This window comes from Falco cherrug, chromosome 3 (assembly GCF_023634085.1).
Source record: "Falco cherrug isolate bFalChe1 chromosome 3, bFalChe1.pri, whole genome shotgun sequence".
In the NCBI taxonomy this organism is placed as follows: domain Eukaryota; kingdom Metazoa; phylum Chordata; class Aves; order Falconiformes; family Falconidae; genus Falco; species Falco cherrug.
This window is the reverse complement of record NC_073699.1, coordinates 86,732,217-86,744,516: the sequence shown is the minus strand read 5'-3', so window position 1 is coordinate 86,744,516 and position 12,300 is coordinate 86,732,217. Positions and strand designations below refer to the sequence as shown.

The following is a 12,300-nucleotide window of genomic DNA, read 5'->3' as shown; positions in this document are numbered from 1 at the left end:
GAGCGACGCAAAGAAATGCACACTAAAAATACTCCTGCTTTCCCCACCGGCTCCACACATGACCACAGCTAACGCCGGCTTGGATACAAAACCAGGAGCTATGGCATCCATCCGCCTCTTAAGGAGGATGCATAGGCTCCAAAGTGCTCAAAAAACACTCTATGAAGCAGAAAAGTGCCTCTGCATGGATAGAGGAAGGATGCACACAGCAGCTGGAGGAGGAAGACTGCAGAAAGAGCCAGATTTGCAGTCTAGGAAAGCAGGAGAGGTTTATCCAAGCGCAAGACATACTTGGGAAAACACTTCAAGAGGTAATAAAGCAGGCAAGGGAGGCATTGCCTGGGACATGAATTTAAGATGATACTGAGCAGAGGAAGGGAAAGAAATCTCATGCACACAATAGGAGTGATCCCCAGCAAACGCAAGCACAGCCTGATTCATGCCCCAGAAGGGAGATCCCAGTCCCACTGGCAGCACCACGTCAATGAAAGTGCGCGAAAAAACATGGATTGCAGGTTTTTCTGTGCCTTCCTCCCCCTCACCCAGCAAACCCCAGTCTCAGAGGTTGTAATTATTTTTGGCAAGGTGTAAACAGGTCCAGGAAATGAAACTGAAAACCAGAGTTATTTACAAGATGTAATGCAGGGTGCCAGCATCAGAGCCCAGCTACCAAATCAGCAAGTGTAAGGTCACCCCTGTCCCCTTCAGAGAGCAACTTTGCCTGGCTGGCTGCACATCTCTTTGCAAAACAACCAGCCTCAGTCTGCCCAGAAAGGCAAGTAATGGAAACGGAGCTCAATGAGCCACCGGAAAGCATTGCTTCAGACAACTACAAGGGCTTTATCACAGGGCTGGTAAGTTTTGAGATTACATCCATCAAGACAACATCCACCCAGTCCTTAAGTGACCATGACAACTACCTGCCTCTCTAGGCTGTGGGAGAGCAGCAAGAAAGGCATCAGGTCTATAAGTCTTCCTCCACCAAAGCTGTTGTGGAGGGAATCAGCCAAGGGGCTCTATCTGCATGTAAAAGACTGGTGAAGACCACTCATTGCCTTACACTGAAGGCCACCACCTGCTTCCAAGGAGTACTGCCCCAACCCAGGAAGAACCACAGACTTTGAAAAGCAATTTGCTTGCAAAAAGGAAAGCTTTATATTCTCACTTTCCTTCCTGCTGGCAGAGAGAAACAGCAAAACTTGAACCTTCCCAGCAAGAGGATATTGCACCCCAATGGGGCTGAAGAAGCCAGCAGCATCTCAAGCCTGAAAAGCAACCACCAAGGAAAACACAAAAGCTCTTCCTGGTCTTACCAGGAGCCAAAGGAAAAGGGATCATAGAATGATAGAAAGGTTTGGGTTGGAAGAAACCTTAAAAGATCATCTAGTTCCAACCCCCTGCCATGGGAACAGGCAACTGCCACCAGACCAGGTTACTCCAAGACCCATCCAGCCTGGCCTTGAACACTGCCAGTTGACGTGGCATCCACAACTTTGAGCAACCTGTTCCAGTGCCTCACTACCCTCACAGTAAAGAATTTTCCCCTATTATCTAGTCTAAATCTACCCTCTTTCAGCTCAAAACCATACCCCCTTGTCCTATCACTACATGCCCTTGTAAAAAGTCCCTCTTCAGCTTTCTTGCTGGCCCCCTTTACAGTCAAAACCAAGATGTGCAGGAAGGCAGGAGACGAGTGCCCCAGGAACAGGAGGACCTCCAGACTGCTTTCTGCACACTCTCTTTAGAGTCTCTGTTCAAATGCCTTGCAAACAGGACTAGGACCCACAGCCCTATTTCCAAGTATGGGATTACACTAAATTCTAAATAATTTTTAAAAGGATGACAAACACAATGCATTAGGAAAGGAATTGGACCAAGAGAGAAGAGCAAATCTATAGACCTCAGATCCCATGGGACATTTCTATATACAGAAGGAAACAAAGGTACATCTGAGAAATGTGCAAAGGAAAAAAAAAAAACATAGCAAAAAAAAATAAACAACAAACCAGATCTTTGTTTCCATACACAAAGAAGACGATATTTACAATAAACTGCAGGTATTTCCATAAATGGGGGAGTGGACAAAACCAAAGTCAGAATTGAAATCTTTTCCATCGCCTTATGTTTGGGGCAAAGGAGAAGAAACCTATCTGTGTGAAGCTTTAAAGATTATATTCAGGAAAATATCTGTAGTGAGTCTGTCAATCTGCTTTTTTTCAAATTCAAAGGAGAGTCAGTCGCAGCATCCTGCTTTACTGTAATTGCAGTACTGTTTACACCACTCGCTTAAACACATTTCCAAGGGATCAGTCTTGGCACTTGAGCAGGATAGCAATCCATTATATTTTTAGAAAAACAACCTATACCTATGAAACTTCCCTGTGATGCATGATCAATACTTAAAGAGGGCTTTGGGAAGCTCACAGTTGTTCTCTATAACAGAAACATCAAAAAGCTCAGAGGAGCATTTCTGGAGCTTCAACACCCACATTTTGCCACCTACTTCTGTCTTCAGGCACTTGCAATTAATGGAAGCTGAAGGTCCTTGACACCAAGAAATGGAGCCACTAACATACAATGGCCTCAACACAACTTTAGGCACCCCCATTTCAATTATTTTTTTTTTTACATTGTTGCTTTATTTATCATTAGTGAAAGCATCCTAGTAAAATGAACTGATTTTTCACAGCCACTACAAATCTGGATAGTTTTACAACATGTACATAACCTGTATGTAAAGTGATGTATGATGGTAAGCAGCAAGATGGGCACACTTCCCTGATCACAGCGATGCTTATTTGCTGATCCTGTCTGCACTGATCCCAACCCTCTGTCCACAGTGGCTTTAGCAGAGATAAACCCAACATCTTTAAGTCTTTAAAACAAAAGCAAAAATATCAGAGCATACAGCAATCAAAAACAAAGGCACTGTTATATATGTTAATTTTACTGTATGACCTCACGTACTATATTATAGAAATTAATTGCTATTTAAGAAGAAGTATATGCTTGTAAGTTTAATTTCTCATACTTTTTCACTGAGTATCTGCTCCTGGTCACTAACTGCAGCAGAATATTTGATAGGACTGACATTAGGGCCTCTCCAGCAGCGACAGGTACTCAGGTAAGACAGCGGCTGGAGATACATCAGGCAAACAGAAGAAAGCAAAACATTTGTGAAAGATATATCACATCTCAAGCTACTCAACAGTATGTTTCAACTTGTATAAATTAGGTATTTTAGAAATTAGGAGGTTCTCATGAAAGTCTAGAAAGCTGATAGTGTCACAAGGGATCATAAATCACTTGTTATGCAAGGGGAAAAAAAAAAAAGTCAAAAGCTGTATTAAGGTTTAGCTCTTGCTTCACTTTGCAAGAAGGAAAAGCTCAAGATCTGCAGCTCCCAACAGAAGGATGCAGCTACATGGAAGATGGTAAAAAACAATGTAGATTGATCCACAGCACCTACTCTTATACATACATGTGATTAATTTTTTTTATTATTAGTAGCTGGGAATAGAAGATGCAGTTCACTGGAGTAAACTTCAAGTTGCTGTAGCTATTACCATTTAAAAACAACACACAAAAAAAGTTTCCTTTCTCATTAATAAAGATTCCATGGCAAACAGAAGGGACAAAGAGGGATTTTCAATCACTGGTGGGACATTGAACAGTGCCTGCGCACAACCAGCATTTTAAAAAAATAATCTGCATTATCCCCCTTCAAATAAATCAAGCCCACATACTGGAAAAGGGAGGCTTCAACAGAACCAATGGCAAAGTTACGCAAACTCAAGGGATCACTGTCTGCAGCTCCCATTTCCAGGCTGATGAAGCGCAATAAATAGCAAACGAAGAAAATCCTTCATGTACAGCGTTACATTAAACAAGGAGTTACCCAGCGAGTCAGCACAGTTCCTGCAGCCTCATCGTCCTTCCCCATCACCAAACAGATGCACGACAGCGTTTTTTCTCCCCTCTCCAAAATTAGAAGAACTTGGAGCATAACGAGCATCTCCAGGCTAGGACATGGGATGCTGCAAAGCATTTGCTAATAATTCAGCTCAAACATAGTTGCAATTATCTACAATTAGTTGCAACCACTGCTCCCTCTGATAAAAAGCCCTTATTTTAGCCGCTAATATGTTTTCCAAACAAACTATTCACGTTAAAAATTTCAATACTGGTTATCTAACCAAGCACTAAATCCCAAGAGGAAATGCAATGAGAAGTGGCGTGTTTTTTGCATTAAAAACTCTGCAGAGCACAGGCTGGACTTTTCCTACAGTTAGCTTTGCTGAACTTGAAGCCACCGTTGCACAGCTCACAAACCTGGTGAGACATCAGCCACATTTTCCCCAAACAGACCAGGAGAATTTTGCTTCCCCAAGACATCCCAAAACTGGGGCACAAGAGCTGGACAGTGAGCACCATTGCACAAGGACTGTGGTCACAGTCATGAGATGCCACATACTGGTAAATAAATAAGGGAACTTCAGGGGGGAAAAAAAGAAAACTTAAGAAAAGAAGCATCCATGGCTGCATATGCCTCCACTACAGCCCTCCTGAGCTATCTGCTCATATTAAGTTTTTTTACAAAGCAGCCTTTAATAGCAAGTTTGGGAGTTCACTTGTACTATATTCAAGTCTCTAGCATCTCACACTGCAAGGAAATGGGTTAATTTAAAAATTTGGGACACATCACCTCCAAATCTGTCTGTTTTCCATATGCAGAAAAATGGAGGCACCTGCCTCCTCCATGTAGAAGTATCACAAGAAGATTTATTATAAACTGGAAAAAAACAAAGCAGCAAGCTTCAGCAATGAGGATGATCAAAGCCCCTCACAGAAGAAGAAAATATTTGAAAGAAATAAGGAGTATGGCAACCTACAGCACAACAGTGTTAGAATAAAATCATACAGCATGGCTGTCACCTGCACTATTTTGCTCCATGCACCAGATGACAGAGGAGTCCTACCGGAGGGGGGGGGGGGGGGGGGCGGGGGGGGGGGAACACTACAAACATGGCCAAGTCATTTAAGACTATAGTCATAATAAAGGTAGGCAGCATGGGAAGAAGCACAAATAAAGTCCCTGATAACCTCAAGGAATAAATAAATAAATAAATGTATCACAGTTTTGCAACATGTGGCTTTGCAGCGGGGGCAATAGCAGAACAAGAACAAAACAAACGCTACACAATGAGGAGTATAAAACATTTTGCAGTTATTTTGCAGTTATTTCTGCTTTTATTTAGGGAAGAGAAAACAGAGACAGGAAAGAAATCACAGCCTAACCCCATACAAACATTTACCTTGTTTAAAAAAAAAAAAAAAAGGTAAAAAGTTAATTTACTAAAAAAAACCCTAAATTTAGGTATTGCAGCCCAGTTCGATTTCATTCAAGGAGAAGCTGGAAAATGTTTCGCAGATTTTGTTTGCAGTATCCCAGCAGATGAGCAGCCAACACACCTAAACTGCCCTTGGTAGGGCTTCTCCCCAGAGCTCTGCATCCCAACAAAAGAGCATTAAAACACCTGTGCTGATACAACACTTCTGTTTTTTTGAACCCATCTTCAGAATATTTTAAAAAATGCAACTGATCACCAATGCAATCTTCACTTTCTAATGGTGCTGCCAGCAAAATGGACAGGGAAAAAACAATAATCCACCCTGCCCTTTTATTTTTAGTTAAGTGCTATTTTTTCCATCATCAGAAACACAGAAGAGCAGAGATGTGCCCATGCTCTACAACAAAGAGATGGCACCTGCCTACTGAATTTCCTGACTAGTGACACTATAAAGAAAAAGAAGAGTTTTAAATAGAAACCTCCCTGCAAGTGTTAAATCAGATTAATTTAACTCTTTTGCATTATTTTAATCTTACCATCATTCGCAAGGCAAGCAGGAAAAAAAAAAACAAAACCAACAAAAAACAACCACAACACAGTAGGATTCTTATCTGGACCATATTCCTTTGGAAACACAGTGTATTATTAAAAACCACAAATAACCTTTCTGACAGTAAAAGACACACACTTCTAGCTCCTCTGCAGTAGGGCAACAGCACAAAATTCATACTACTTTTATAGTTTTCTGGGCATTTAACATCAAGTGATGGGCACAAGCTTCCTTCATTCCTTGTAATGCTTAATGCTGCTTCTGGCAATGCCACCCCAAGTTTGTGGACAGATTTTGTATTTGCACGTGTCAAAAAATATGTGTTTTATTCTTTTGCAGCAATTTGAAGGGTTGCTGATGCTGCTGAAGGACAAGCTTTGCAGTATTTCCCCAACAAGCGCTGGCAGGAAGCTCCGATGCTTCGGTTTGCAAGTAAAGTTCATGCTTGAATATCGGGATGAAATTTAGACCAAATGTACCATGCTGTAGGCAAACACATCCACTCCCATGGTCAGGAAGGCACCACCAACCATGTCATGGGTGGAAGGACCAGTCCTCCATCCATCCAGTCTCATGGGGATCAGACCTGGGTGAAAGTCCTCTCCAGTACAAGCAGCCTTTGCCCCGATGACGGTGACTCCAACCCTACATAAGACACAGGCAGAGGCTCCTCCTGCCCACACAAAGCTCTTGGGTGTCACAGATTTCCATAGCCCCCTGCAGGACCAGGAACCATCAGAAGGTTCATAAAAAGCCAAGCAAGAGCCACCTACCCACCCTGCCACCCAAACTAGCTGAAGTGTAGGTAGGAGGACAACAAAGATGGGAAAAGTAAAATAGATTTTTTTGAACACTCTTTCCATTTTCATCTAGCAGAATGTGTTTATGGCACAGGCAGGGAACTGAAAGTATTATTTTTATCCTGATATTATTTACCCTTTCACACTTGCTATTTAAATATCTCTGAATTCCCAGAAGAACCAGCAATTCAAAATACCATTTGATATATATTTATAAGCAAGGGGGAGCACAGACTCATTCATTTTCAGCTTGCCTACTTTTTTTTTTATATTAGATTTTAAGTGCTGTAATATCGATGTGCAGATTTATCAAGACACAGAAGTACTATTTCTCTTCCACTCTCAGTAAAGAGTCTCCAGCCCCAGGACAGGCATCTTGCTGTCTGGGAGACCCAGTCACACTGGAGAATCATGTGGTGAGGAGCAAATGATGAGAGGTTTAAAATAATCATTAAAAAAAAAAATAAAAATCAGGAGCTGTGAGAAAAGGAATTAAGTTTCTTGCACAAGAGAGGATGGGAATAAAATACTTCTATTATTAAAATCTCTCTTCTACCAGTCTCTGTAGCCAACCTCAGCTAAATAACTTGCAGTCGTTGCACAAGAGACAGCTCTGCATGCCAGGAAAACCACAGCAGTACAGGGTTATACTGTGAAACTCCCTTGAACCAAGCAATTGCCAACACCCTTCTAGGACGGCAACATCGCACCCGAAAGCTCGGTTGTGTTTAGGCAAGATGGCAGGAGGAAATGGGGATGGCGATCTCAACCAGGAGCCAGGATTCCAGCAGGACGCATGGTTGCACTGCTCAGCCTCTTCGATGTCCATCAAAGCCACATCAGTGGTGGCTGTGTTAATTTTTAATTGCATTAATACACACAAGCAAACCAAGGAGGCAGGAAGCTTTGGAGAAAGCACTAATCATTATTTGTTGCTCAGCTGATGGTGGGCGAGGGGATCAGCACACCATTAGCACCCTGGAAAAGGCCCAGAGACCGAACTGGAAATAGATGAGAAAGGATATCACAGCTGGAGAAAGAGCAGGAAGGCATCAAGGGGCCAGACAGCAGCTGGCCTGAGTCATCGATGATTTAAAGACCTGAACCATCTGCACTGGCTCCTTAGACCAAGGCAATACAGAGACCAACAAGGCAGGACAGGACATTGCATAGTCACAGCCCCATTGCAAAGGGAAATACCTGCCTGGAAAAAGGGGTAAACACTGGATAAAATACACACCTTATTGCTATTGGATGAAAATAAATAAAAAAAAAGGGGGGGGGGGGGGAAACCACCCTCCTAGTTCAGTGCAGCCTTCCCAGTGCCAGTCCACACATGACACAGCTAATAAACTTTTAGTATTTAGCAGGACAAAGCACAGAGAGCAACACTTCAGACCACGGCCCCACGCAAGTGTTTATACCGGGTTTGCAAACAGACAACAGCTTGTTTATGTGGTGCTCTCAGACACCAGATCCATCTCAATCTGCAAATGTCACGGAACACTTCAAATGCAAACAAGCAGAGGTTTTGCAGCATGGCTTCAGCATGACTGTGGAAGAATGAAAGCATGCTTTTAGGTTTCCAAACCCTTTGCTTTTTGATATGCACACAAAGACACTGAGCAGTTCAGTGGAAACACAAGATTTCCCCAGCGAAGTCCACTCCAGCGCCAGATGCTGCAGGTTAATTGTACCACGCAGCTAGGGTGAACTTTTATTAAAAGCTTCAAAGTACAAACACTTTGAAGTACAAAAGCAACAAAAAAAGTTTCTGCAGTCAGGCAAGGACTACTGCAGAAAGCGGCACTTTAACATTTAAAAGTAGTTTTATTTCCTCTCCTTGCATTCGCAAGTCCACCTCACTGACTTATTTATGGCTAAAGCTTCCTGAATTACCTTGGCAGGAAAAAAAAAAAAAAAAAAAAAGAAAGAAAAAGTACCTTATACTCTATGCGAGGTTAAAACTGAGCCAAATTTAACTACAAAACAGGTCTCAGAGCAGTTCCCAATGTCACCATTGCACTGGAGATCAACACATCAAAGTTTCATTGTGTTAGGCAACCACCAGACAGTGTCACAGTGACTGGCGGTGGCAAAGTGGGCGCAGGGACCTCCCATCTTCGCCCGGTCACTGGCCACCTGGAACACACGCTCTGCCCTTGGGAGAGCGCAGAACCCTGACCCAGGCCAGCCCTGTCCCCATGTCACACACAGACAGCCCTGTCCCCAGGCCAGCCCTGCCCCCATGTCACACACAGACAGCCCTGTCCCCATGTCACACACAGACAGACCTGTCCCCAGGCCAGCCCTGTCACCATGTCACACATAGACCCTGTCCCCAGGCCAGCCCTGTCACCATGTCACACACAGACCTGTGCCAGCCCAGCCCTGTCCCCATGTCACACATAGACCCTGTCCCCAGGCCAGCCCTGTCCCCATGTCACACACAGACCTGTGCCAGCCCAGCCCTGTCCCCATGTCACACACAGACCCTGTCCCCAGGCCAGCCCTATCCCCATGTCACACACAGACCCTGTCCCCAGGCCAGCCCTGTCCCCATGTCACACACACACCTGTGCCAGGCCAGCCCTGTCCCCATGTCACACACAGACCCTGTGCCAGGCCAGCCCTGTCACCATGTCACACACAGACCCTGTCCCCAGGCCCGCACACCCCCGCACGCCCCCCCCCCCCCCCGTACCCAGGCCGCCTCCCGCGCAGGGCCACCAAGTCCCCAGGTGACACACACGCCCCCAAGGCGGGACCGCCGTGTCCCTCGCACAATCGCGCGCGCCCGGAGGGGGGGAGGGGGGAGTGGGGGGAGGGGCGGGGAAGGCCCGGCACGCGCCCTCACCTGTCGCCGCGCGCCCGTCGCCGCGAGGCTGCGCCCTGCCGCCGGCACCCAAACATCACGTGACCGCTTCGGCCCGCCCCGCCCCGCCCCGCCCCGCCCCGCCCGCCGGAGTCCTCAGCCCGCAGGTGGTGCCGGCCGCGGACACCACCCCGCACTGCAACTCCCGGCTGGCACCGCGGAGCCGCGTTCCGCCCCCTGTCCACGGCGGCCAATCCGCGAAGGGGACGGCAAACCCCGCCCACCGCCGTCCCGCCCACCGTCCCTCCGCGCCAGCCCCGCCCGCGCCTCCCTCAGCCCCGCCCGGCCGGGGCTGTGGCGGGGTTTGTCCCTCAGCTTCACCGCCCGCTCCACTCCCCCTGACCCTCACCCTCCCCCCTCCCCCCCCCCCTCCTCCTCCTGCCCCTATGTGGGGATGCGCCAGACGCCGTGCGGGATGCCGGGTCCCGCCTTCCTCCTAAAGACGCGCTCCCCAAGGCGGGCTTCCCTTGCCTGAGGCCCGCCTGTCTGCACCCCCCCTCAGCCGCCTGCACCGCCACGGGTGCCCGGCTGCTCGTCCGCTGCCCGGGCATTCCCCTGCCCAGTCTCCTCCGGCCTGTGAGGTGGCAATGTGCTTCCCCTGCCGTCCTAGCTCCGTCCCCTCTGTCCTGCCGTAAGCCACCAGCCCTGGCGCTCCCCTCCTATGTTCCGTTACTGAGAGCAGCGGCCCGAACATCTCGGCTACCTTCCCTCGAGCGACCGGGCACAGGGACCCGTCCAGCCGCTGAGGAGCCCCGGGCTGGGGCTGTGGGGGCATCCCAACACTGGTTGGGATGCGATTGGGATGTGGTTAGCCTGTGGGGAGGGTGGGACTGGCAGCGGTGGTGTTCCCTTTGAATTCTTCAGCTGTGGACCCCTCAGACTCCAGCCCTGGACGAGCCAAGTCTCTTAAGATCATGAACAGATACTCTTGGAGAGCAGCGTAAGCTCTTTGAGGACAGGTTTGTGCCCTTCTTTTAGTCGTACAGTGCCTAGCACGCAGGAACAGAAAGAAATAAATAAAAATCACTGACTCACTGCTACTAAAGCTGCTAATGCTGTTCAAAACACCACAGATTGCAGACCGAGACTGGAGGAGATTGACCAAAAAAGTGCTTTGATAGAGCAGTTTAGCACACAAGGTGTTTGTCCAGCACACACCCTACCTGGGAGGGGTTTGCTTCTTGTTTGTGAAGTGGCAGCAGCTTTACTTGGTGGTTGGCTTTGCAAAAGGAGTTATAAAGCAAGCGTTTTCTTGATAGGGCCTTTAAACAACAATTCATTTTAACAAGGGGTTGACAAGCCAGCTGTTTTTTTCAGAAATTTAGTTCTGCACCAGTAGCCCTGCTAAAAAAAGCTTTGAAAGGGCTGGAGGGGCCACCTGAGCCTCCATAAACTTCAGGATTTTACAGCACCAAACTGCTATCAGAGCAGTTTCCTCGATCTTTTGCTGCATTGATAATCATTTATTTCTGTGCGACTCTAACAAAAACCCCTTAGGAAAGGGGACATAAAAATGCATTGATAACGAAATACAGCTGTCTTCTTGCCCTCTGCAAAATCCTCTGACTGCAGTTACATGTGCAACACTGTGTCTTGCTGGATGTTTTTTGAGGGGAGGTATGGGGGCGAAGGAAGAGCAGGTTAATCCTGCAAGAGGCATAGATTACGATTCAAAACCACTGTGCAAAATTTTCAGTAAAAATCATATTTACTTCCAGTATAAGTCTCATGAAAGTAAATAAGAAAAGAAATATATAAACGTGCCAATATAGGACAGATAAAGTATTCCAAGGGACAGCGATCATAAAAATTACAATGAGATAAAACTCATATGATTGTTTTGGTTTGCAGCCTGCATCTTGCTGGTTTTGCATTTTGTAGCTGAAGAAATACTGCTTAATCAATAAGTGTGTTATTCATGCAATAATAAGGCTGTGCATTCTCTCAGGACATTTTTCTTCTGGGGGATTTGGGCTTTTGCAATCCTTTGTATTGTGTGCATCAGGACTGGTTCTTGTTATTACCAGTTGCTTATTGATCGTTACAGCTCTCAAAAGGAGCAAGGGTAGGTTCTTGGCATGGTATAGAAATCAGACTTTTAACATAAGCAGGCAAGGCATCTTGCATCAGGGAAGATGGCACTTTCCCTGAATTAAGAAAAAAAAAAAAAAAAAGGGAACAATTAACAGCTTTGTTCCATCCCACAGCAATTGCATCTATAAATCTGAAAAATACACAGTCAGCTATATGGGGATCAAAAGCCCTAAGGGCCAAAACTTTATTTAAACAGTTTAACCTTCATGTTTGTCATCTTTTCCTGGGAGGAAGTTGCCCGTCTGCCAGCTGCTGCATGGCGTTTCCCAAGGTGGAAGCAGTGATTTCATTCCAGGGTGAGCAAAACTCACAGAGGTCAGACCTGCATACCTGGAGAAGTTTGGCAAAGGTGACTCAGGGGTGAAGTTGTCGGCATGTTTTTCCTTTGGAGAACTCCCTGATTCTTTCACAAAGATGAAAAGGGATGCATCAGAAGATCTCCACCTGAATTTAAATAAACTTAGCAATGATGCTTTCACCTCTTTCCTGCTGAGCTGATTATCCAGTTAGGCTGAGTCTGTCTTTAGGGGATTTCTTCCATTCTTTGGAAGGAGTTTCCTTTTGGCTCTCTAGTTTGTTTTGTGAATCATCTTAATTCATAACCATTTAATAGATATGCTATTAAAGTAT

General features: G+C 46.0%; 1 protein-coding gene across 6 annotated transcripts in view; it reads right to left on the bottom strand.

Moving 5' to 3' along the window:
* TSNARE1 (t-SNARE domain containing 1) overlaps positions 1 to 9,699 on the bottom strand; it is a 508,015-nt gene extending 498,316 nt beyond the window's left edge. For 5 of the 6 annotated variants that reach the window (XM_055705271.1, XM_055705270.1, XM_055705276.1 and 2 more), the window contains exon 1: positions 9,559 to 9,696. The gene's annotated coding sequence lies outside the window, so the exon portion shown is untranslated. Of the gene's footprint in view, positions 1 to 9,558 lie in introns of all 6 variants that reach the window. The other variant, XM_055705272.1, reaches the window with a different exon arrangement.
* Positions 9,700 to 12,300: the final 2,601 nt, after the last annotated feature.